Source organism: Pygocentrus nattereri, chromosome 7 (assembly GCF_015220715.1).
Source record: "Pygocentrus nattereri isolate fPygNat1 chromosome 7, fPygNat1.pri, whole genome shotgun sequence".
Taxonomy (NCBI): Eukaryota; Metazoa; Chordata; class Actinopteri; order Characiformes; family Serrasalmidae; genus Pygocentrus; species Pygocentrus nattereri.
Genome location: NC_051217.1, coordinates 29,724,463 through 29,734,732, shown reverse-complemented (window position 1 = coordinate 29,734,732; position 10,270 = coordinate 29,724,463). Strand labels below are relative to the sequence as shown.

Genomic DNA, 10,270 nt, shown 5'->3' with positions numbered 1-10,270 from the left:
GTTATCAATTACCAGACTACGCCACCCCTGGGTTTAGACCTGGAGCGAGGGGAAGCTCTGTGTACCTTAATCTCAGACCACACCGCTTTAGAATAATACAAGTCAACCAGTTTATTAATTGTCCCAGAAGTTGTCAGTATTCGTATCAGGTTGCACTGCAAAAACCACACTAGTGGATACCCAAATTAGCAATATCCCAACTCCACACGGTTAGCCCAGTACATACTTCGACCACATTTGAGCATATAAAACAGGAGTATAATCACAAAACCACAGAGACAAGAGAAATAAAGATATATAAAAAAAACAGTACAAAAAAAAAAAGAACAAACCTAAGAAACCAAGAAAAAGCAGCTGGCAACCCAAGTGCCGTATGATCTGTGTTATAAAATGACCAGCGTCGATCGGAGGCTAGTCGTTTGTATTAGCCTGGTAACCAGGCTACTCAGCTTCATGTGGTCCCAATATGCCCCGGACTGCACAGTAAACACGGTCACGCGCCGCACACCACCTCAGCTCTGCTTCCCAACAATGAACACGCTACAGGGAGTCACGGCGTCTCCTCCATGCTGGTCCCACACTTTACAATGTGCATGCCTGACACAAACAGCTCCTCGTCCAAATGCTGTCACTCGCTCTGCTGTTAGCCTAGCCACACTGCCCTGCCCTAAGGACCCAGGGCTATACATATTTCATATTATCAATGAAGAAGTTTGTTTCTAGAATTACAGAAACCCTGATTATAGTTTACAATACTACAGTAAGTCCCAGACGATGAAGATTGATCATTATGTATAAAAAGTTCTGTGTGAATTTTGCAGCTGGACAGTACTATCAGTGAACACACAGTAACTAACCAGAGGTGTAAGTAGTGAATTACATTTACTCTCATTACTGTAACTGAGTACAGTTTTCCCTGTAGCGGTTGGGCAGTCGTGGGCTGGAGGTCCGGGAACTGGCCCTGTGGCTTGAAGGTTGCCAGTTCAATCCCCAGTGCCAACAGTCCATGGTCTGTTGAGCAAGACACCTAACCCCAAATTGCTCCCCGGGCACCGTTGATAGTGCTGCCCACCACTCCGTTCAAGTGTGCTCACTGTCCGCTAGTGTGTGTGTGCTCACTAGTGTGTATGTGGTGTTTCACTTCATGGGTGGGTTAAACGCAGAGGTGCAATTTCCCCATTTGCAGGATTAAAAAAGTATGACTTAAATTTTTGAGTAGAATTAAATCAGAGTACTTTTAATCTTACTTAAGTTCATTTTTACTGAAATACTTTTACTTCAACAGCTTCAGCAGGAAAAACACTACAGAGAGGTCCAGTTTAGTGGAGAAGGACAGAGCAGAACTGATCCAGCACACAGGAGGAACAGACCACGTCCAAACGGTCATCTGTGTTCATTTTAACTGAATTAAAGAAAACGGTGTTATTATCAGCGGCCAAACACGAAACCTGCTGAGATCCGCTCTCACAGCTCGACTTGAGCTAGCTGATCCTGTGTCTGCTCCCTGTCCCAGTCTCTCTCTCTCTCTCTCTCTCTCTCTCTCTCTCTGTCTGTCTGTCTCTCTCTTTTCCTCTCTCTCTCTCTGTCTGTCTGTCTGTCTCTCTCTCTCTCTCTCTCTCTCTCCGCCTTGGTGGTTGTGCAGCTGTTTAACTGTCTAATGCAGTAATAATGTCTGATTCTGTATGAAGTGATCAGCATGATTTCCAGTGAAATATATTACAGTAAAATCAAAGCTGGGTAATTTGCTGATGTTGCTGCTGATTTGAATGGTGTCTGTAGACGTTCACACCTGTTATCTTAAGCTAGACTCCAGAGAGTTGATGGGCAGCAGGACTCACTAAACCCACATTATTAATTAAGCAATCAACTTGTAATTTTGAAATTTTCTCTTAAATGAACTCAATTAAACAGAAACAGCCTCTGCTCCGTCTTTCAGGGACTCAAATACTTTACTGGAAACAGATAAACTAGGACATCTTATATAATCATCTAACCATGAAATGCATGCAGTTTAATGTAAACCTTGTTCCTTACACAGTTCACAGGAATGTGTGTAGATGTGAATCGCAGAATGAACTATGATCAGTCTTCGCTCTTAGAACTTTAGCTGTAGTGTTTTTCTGCACAGATTATTTCCAATGATGCAGCCGACTCAGCTCAGAAATATGTTCAGCTTCTGACAGCAGAAATACCAAAAAGTAACTAAGCAACTCGGTACTTCAGTAGTTTTTCAATGAACTACTTATTTACTCTCACTTGAGTAATTTTATTTACCAATACTTTTACCTGTGCTTGAGTAAACTATCACTACAGTAACAGTACTTGTACTTGAGCAGGGATTTTACACCCCTGACGGTTTCTTTTTCCTTCTGTTGTACCACTGAGTCAGAACCACTGGCCAGCTGTGTGTCAGTTCAGACGTAGGCTAGTTGCACCGTAAGTGTTTAGTAAGTTCAGGTTTATGCACAGGTGCGTTTCATTATTGCTGTTAATTGTGCCTTCACTCTCTAAAGGTATAAATAAAGTGTGTAAGACCTCCAAATATCTCCCCACAGCCTTTATTCTGTGGTTGTGGGTAATTCTCCCTGTCATATCACTCCCTCTGTCCCATGGAACAGCTCCATAAACCGTAGCATTAAATGCTAGTATAGTTTACTGTATTGGGAAACAGTCCAATGTGTCACCCGGCATAAATGAATGTTACAAGTTTGGCCCTGATGTGGAAAAGGGTTTTCCATACATGCTGTGTGGCTGGGCTCTGGTTGCTGATCCACTGGTTGGGATTAAACTTTGGCGAATGCTGTTTCTCTGAGCTGTGATGCCTTCACTTCCAAGCTCCTTCACTTTTTTACTTTTCTATGTTTTGCAAAGAGAATTATGAAACTATGGCATTTGGAAAAGACATACAATCAAAATTAGCATCTGAAATTTAATACAGCCTCATTCTTTACCTTAAGAGCCATTATTCAATGTACAATATCTGTGGTTACCTGACATTACATAAACAATGATTAAAATCCCTTTTAGTCATTAATTAGTCATTTAGTCAAATCAATTGACTGAAGCAGTGTTTCTCAATCCTGGTCAGGAACGCCCACTGACCTGTACACTAGTGCTTTTCCTGCTTTAACTCACTCTTACTTCATAATGGGCTATTAATGAGCTGATTCATGTGGATTCAGCTGTGTTTAGAGTGGGGCTGCAACAAACGATTAATAATTGAATAATCGATCGATTACTGAAGCGAATAATCGATTAGTCGGCTTATGAATCACTACATTAACAAAACTTTTATTTTCCTATTAGCTTTTAAATTTAGCTTGAGGTTGTTTTATGCACTTGCTAACTAACAATTAAGACAATAAAGATGAAAAACATTCAGGAATTCACTGTATTAATGAAGTTTCCTGCTAATAGAAAAGATTAAAAAAAATAAAACTCCAATGAATTTTTCCGACCAAGGAAGTGCAAAGTAGCAGCAAGAAAACACAAAAAAACTAAGTCTGTTTTCCTTTAATCAAGTAAATTAAAAACATTCTAAATTTAAATGTTCATTTTAAACAGTGCAGTCTGTGTTTGGGAAGAATACTGAGAGATTTTGGAGCAGACAGTATTGATGATGGAGGCAAAGGCCTGTTCTCATCAGTGTAGTGGAGCCACAGACACACAGCTTAATGCGAAATATCCTCAGTCCAACAAAACCAAGCACTAAAACATGCAGTGAACTGGAGACGCTGATGAAGGAGCGTTTGAAGCCAAAGCCGAGTGAAGTTGTACAGAGGTAGAAATGTGATTCAGGCTCTCGTGAACCCAGTGAGACCGGAGCGGAACGTGTTGCAGAGCTGAGCCGTTTAGCACAAGACTGCAATTATGGGAGTCACTGGATCAAAAGCTGAGAACCTTTCTAATTTAGAACCAAAACACATATAGCTCATGAGAAACACAAACTCCACTACTCTTAAAACCAAACCTGCACATAAGAAACACCAAAGCACATGTTTAATAAACTCCTTTACAATTAATTCAGTAAAACAGCCACTGCTAATCCGCTCACCTCAGATAACAGCTGCATGTTTTACACGCTAGTCTGAAAAGATGAGGCACGAAAACACTCACTAACAAACACTCCCAACACTCAGACAACCAGCCAACACCACGTGTGAACATTATGTCTGCGATGCATATCGCGAATATAATCCAGTGTGTGTATGAATATCTCACCTGTAAAAGGAAGAAAAATGCTTTCAATCTGGACTTTTTTTATTTGAATGATTTTCATTCACTTTCCTCAAACGGGTTCATAGAGATATCAGAGAACTTGTATAGAGGAGAATTACCTCACTGGGATGTCTTCTGGGGTTGAATTCCCAAATTGAACGAGTCATGATGCTTATTTAGTGAAATACAGGCTTCTACTTTCTAAAATTAAAGGAAAGCTCTGGTCAAGTGATTAGAAACTATTTTAACTTTTCATTTCTAGCCATTGAGCTCCATTTACACCCATTCTTTAAGGGCTGACTCACAGAGGTACACACGTTGCTGATATAATGGGGGAAATAGGAAGTGGCCAGGCTCCTCATAAACTGGCTCTGGAGATATTCCCTCAAGACTATGGCCGCTTGACATACAGCAATAAAGGCAATTACTGCCACCTACTGGTGAAGAAAAACAGCTGTAATTTCCAGCTGCAGAAACAGTTGAAGTTTCATTTATATTACTAAAAAATTTGAAATAACTAATTTTTGAAAAGAATAACATCTATAATGGGAAACACATTCTCATTTTTCTGAAGGTGGTATAGCAGAGCTTCTAGCAATGGGCCGATGTGTACTAACATTCTTTTTAAATGCTTAATTAACAAACGAATTCCTGATAAATTCAGATTTTTTCAGCTTCATCTTCATTATTACATCATTAGTTAATACTGAGTATTTTAATCTTATGGTTATTAATATTTGACTAACTCATTTGTTCCTGATTAATGACTCAATATTTTCTGATTATTAATACTAAATGACTTAATTACTTGCAGGTCACGTAACATGTAAATGTCAAAAACTGATAAAATATTATACCACAGTGGCGTTCCTTCCTGGACTGGGAATAGAACCTTTGACTTGAACCTTTGTGCAGCACAATATTGTGAAAATGTTTGTTACCCAATCACTGCAATTAATTAACCACTAACACGTTATTTCAAGGTCTGCTTCTTAATCATTACTTATCTATTAGCAAACACTGAAAAATGACCTACTAAGTAGTCCATTTTATTTATAAGCAGGTGTAGAAATGTGGTATAAATGTATTTAAGTGTTAATAAGGTCTTCTGTTAATGAGTAATTAACTGTTTGTTGACCAAAGAATTCAAAGTTTATTGTAATCTTTCAGTTATAAGCAGACTTTAATTAACTTTTATAACATGTTAACCAACGAATATGAACATACAGCAATTATCTGGATCCACAGAGAAAAAACATGGTAGAAAATGCCAGTAAACAGTCACATTTCATTTGCAGGCATAGAAGAGTAGAAATGACTGAAAGCAAACCATATGATCTGTATGATGGTGAAAGAAGGAGCTTACAAATCTTTACAAAGTCCCTAAAAATAACAAACAAATAATATTTACATGTAATAAACTGTTAGGAATAGACATGAACTCTGCAAAGTACAACCCCAATTCCAATGAAGTTGTGATGTTGTGTAAAACATAAATAAAAACATATTAAGATGATTTGCAAATCCTTTTCTACCCATTTCCAATTGAATACACTACAAAGACAAGATATTTAATGTTCAACCGGATACTTTATTGTTTTTTGCAAATATTCACAGGGGCATGTTTACCACTGCGTTACATCACCTTTCCTTTTAACAACACTCAATAAGCGTTTGGGAACAGAGGACACTAATTGTTGAAGCTTTGTAGGTGGAATTCTTTCCCATTCTTGTTTGATGTACAACTTCAGTTGCTCAACAGTCTCTGGGGTCTCCGTTGTTGTATTTTGCGCTTCATAATGTGCCACACATTTTCAATGGGAGACTGGACTGCAGGCAGGCCAGTCTAGTACCCGCACTCTTTTACTACGAAGCCACACTGTTGTAACGTGCAGAATGTGGCTCGGCATTGTCTTGCTGAAATAAATAGGGACGTCCCTGAAAAAGACGTTGCTTGGTTGGCAGCAAATGTTGCTCCAAAACCTGTATGTACCTTTCAGCATTAATGGTGCCTTTACAGATGTGCAAGTTACCCATGCCATGAGCACTAACACACCCCCATACCATCAGTGATGCTGGCTTTTGAACTTTGCGCTGATAACAATCCGGACAGTCCTTTTCCTCTCGGGCCCGGAGGACACGACATACATGATTGCCAATCCATGATCGCTCGGGCCCAGAGAAGCCGGCAGCGTTTCTGGGTGTTGTTGATATCTGGCTTTCGCTTTGCATGGCAGAGTTTTAACTTGCACTTGTAGATGGAGCGACGAACTGTGTTCACTGACAGTGGTTTTCCGAAGTGTTCCTGAGCCCATGTGGTAATATCCGTTACAGAACGATGTTGGTTTTTAATGCAGTGCCGTCTGAGGGATTGAAGGTCACGGGCATTTAATGTTGGTTTTCTGCCTTGCCGCTTACTTTACATGTTGTTCTTAAACTGTTGGACTATTTGTTCGTGCAGTTGTTCACAAAGTGGTGAACCTCGCCCCATCCTTCTTTGTGAGTGAATGAGCCTTTCAGGGATGCTCCCTTTATACCTAATCATGACACTCACCTGTTTCCAATTAACTTGTTCACCTGTGGAATGTTCCAAACAGGTGTTTTTTGAGCATTCCTCAACTTTCCCAGTCTTTTGTTGCCCCTATCCCAATTTCTTTGGAATGTGTTGCAGGCATCAAATTCAAATTGAGTGAATATTTGCAAAAAACAATAAAGTTTATCCATTTGAACATTAAATATCTCGTCTTTGTAGTGTATTCAATTGAATATAGGTTGAAAATGATTTGCAAATCATCGTATTCTGTTTTCATTTATGTTTTACACAACGTCCCAACTTCATTGGAATTGGGGTTGTACAACAAAATATTGTAATTTGAGGAAAAGCTGTAAGTTGTAAAACTACTGCATTCAGGTGTTTTTAACTAATGTGACCATTTACTTACATTTACTGCCCTTTTTGTTCAATGAGTTCAGATCATTATTTACTGTTTTGTTCTTCTTCATTAAGTCTGTTTACATCTGAAGGATTACAGTTAATTAACATTTAACTAACATTTAACTAACATTTAATTTAAATAATTAACTTATTTAACAAGTAGTTAATAACTAGTTAAGAAAATCTCTTATTGATGCATCGTATCAGAGCATTTATATCACATTTCTAAACTTACTGACAAATAATATGTTTCTGCTTTTTAGGTCATTATTAATCCCCCCTAATAATTAGGAACCTTTAAGTAGTCCTTAAAATAAATCAACAACCATTACATTTTGGCCATTAGTCTAATTTTATACCCACCCTTATTTTGTTACACTGGGTCTCCAGGTATTAAGTACATCATAATGTTGAAATGAAAAAAAAAGAGTTTTCTGATTTTCACTGTCATGTAAATCCAGTAAATCCACCTGACTTGTTACTACACAGTGAAGTGATTACAATAATATATAACAGGATTATCACAGTGTAGCACGACTTGCTCTCCCCCGGGCTCAAGAAGGAGGCTGCAGGCAGAGTTCAGAGTTCATCTTCACACACCAAACAAAATAACTCAAAACCAAAATCAATCTAAGCTGGTCACTTTTCAGTGGGTTCAAACAAGACTATCAGTGTTTTATCACTCTTTTATCACTGTCCGGCTCTTCTGGATTTAGTCTCTCGCTGCTGCTCGTCCTTCTCGGCTCTCTGTTCCCTCTCTAGTCTTTTAGGAGCTCCTGAGCTGAGAAAGAAAGATATCCTATTGTTCTGCCTCCTTCTCACCATTCCTGCTCCGTAGCTCGCCCTGAATTAAACGGAAGGCATAGTGAAGAGGCCTCTCTGTGGACCAGGAGGCGGAGCAAGAACGGCGGAGTTCAGGACTAGCATCCCACCTTCGTGCCTCTCGTGGCTCTCATCATTGTCGTCATCCGTGCTCTGGTGGCTGACTTCCTGCTCTAGTCGCCACTCGAATCCCTCAGCGATGCTCGTGATTCGCGCACCGTACCCCACTCTTCTCTCCCCGTCATCCTTGCGAGACTTCGCTCCCACTCAGAGTTCGGGCCCCAACATCCTCCCGGCCCTCGTCGGGGCGGGGGTACGGGCGCATGCCATAGACAGTAAAAAACTAGGTCAAATCTTGTTGCAATAGTCAAAAGTGCTTTGTTAGTTCATTTTTCAATATACTTCAACTGTGTTATAACATAGTTCCAAGAATGACACATCAGAGAAAGAAACACCACTGATTTTCCAAACGTTTGATTATTAAACCATTCATCAATCAACAAGATGAGCGGCAGATTTCAGAACATGCATCCTACCTTCGTGCCTCTCTGGCTCTCATTATCGTCATCAACCCCACTCTGGTGGCTGACGTCCTGCTCTAGCCGTCACTCGAATCCCTCAGCGATGCTTGTGATTCGCGCACCATCCCCCACTCACTCACGATTCTCTGCCCGTCGTCCTTGCAAGACTTCGCTCCCGCTCAGAGTTCGGGCCCCAACTTCCTCCCGGCCCTCGTAGCCGTTGTCGGGGCTGGGGGACGGTCGCATGCCAAATACAGTAAAAAACTAGGTCAAATCTTGTTGCAATAGTAAAAACTGGTTTGTTAGTTCATTTTTCAATATACTTCAACTGTGTTATAACATAGTTCCAAAAATGACACATCACAGAAAGAAACACCACTGATTTTCAAAACGTTTGATTATTAAACCATTCATAAAATCATCAAGATGAGCGGCAGACTTCAGGACATGCATCCTACCTTCGTGCCTCTCGTGGCTGTCATCATCGTCATCATCCCCTCTTTGGTGGCTGAAATTCTCCTCCAGCCGTCACGCGAATCACTGAGCGATGCTCGTGATTCGTGCACAATCCCCCACTCACTCGTGATTCTCTCCCCGTCGTCCTTGCAAGACTTCGCTCCTGCTCAGAGTTCGGGCCCCAACTTCGTCCCGGCCCTCGTGGCCGTTGTCGGGGCGGGGGGACGGGCGCATGCCATAGACAGTAAAAAACTAGGTCAAATCCTGTTGCAATGGTCAAAAGTGGTTTGTTAGTTAATTTTTCAATATACTTCAACTGTGTTATAACATAGTTCCAAGAATAACACATCAGAGAAAGAAACACCACTGATTTTCCAAACGTTTGATTATGAAACCATTCATCAATCATCAAGATGAGCGGCAGATTTCAGAACATGCATCCCACCTTCGTGCCTCTCGTGGCTCTCATCATCGTCATCATCCCCCTCTCTGGTGGCTGACATCCTGCTCTAGCCGTCACTCGAATCCCTCAGCAATGCTCGTGATTCGCGCACCGTCCCCCACTCACTCGCCATTCTCTCCCCGTCGTCCTTGCGAGACTTCGCTCCCGCTCAGAGTTCAGGCCCCAACTTCCTCCCGGCCCTCGTGGCCGTTGTCGCGGCAGGGAGATGGGCGCATGCCATGGAAAGTAAAAAACTAGGTCAAATCTTGTTGCAATGGCTCAAAAGTGGTTTGTTAGTTAATTTTTCAATATACTTCAACTGTGTTATAACATAGTTCCAAGAATGACACATCAGAGAAAGAAACACCACTGATTGTCCAAACATTTGATTATTAAACCATTCATCACATCAAGATGAGCGGCAGAGTTCAGGACATGCATCCCACCTTCGCGCCTCTCATCATCGTCATCATCCACTCTGTGATGGTCGACGTCCTGCTCTAGCCGTCACTCGAATCCCTCAGCGATGCTCGTGGTTCACGCAGCGTCCCCCACTCACTCGCCATTCTCTCCCCGTCGTCCTTTCGAGACTTCGCTCCTGCTCAGAGTTCGGGCCCAAACTTCCTCCCGGCCCTGGTGGCCGTTGTCGGGGCAGGGGGATGGGCGCATGCCAAGAAAAGTAAAACACTAGGTCAAATCTTGTTGCAATGGTCAAAAGTGTTGTGTTGGTTCATTTTTCAATATACTTCAACTGTGTTATGACATAGTTCCAAGAATGACACATCAGAGAAAGAAACACCACTGATATTCTAAACGTTTGATTATTAAACCATTCATCAAATCAAGATGAGCGGCAGAGTTCAGGACATGCATCCC

General features: G+C 41.2%; 1 long non-coding RNA gene across 1 annotated transcript; it reads right to left on the bottom strand.

Moving 5' to 3' along the window:
• Positions 1-7,276: 7,276 nt before the first annotated feature.
• Positions 7,277-10,219, bottom strand: LOC119263665. Its single transcript, XR_005130437.1, has 3 exons — positions 9,398-10,219; positions 8,955-9,216; positions 7,277-8,725 (listed from the first exon to the last, which is right to left on the bottom strand). It is a non-coding gene; the product is annotated as an uncharacterized LOC119263665 (long non-coding RNA).
• Positions 10,220-10,270: the final 51 nt, after the last annotated feature.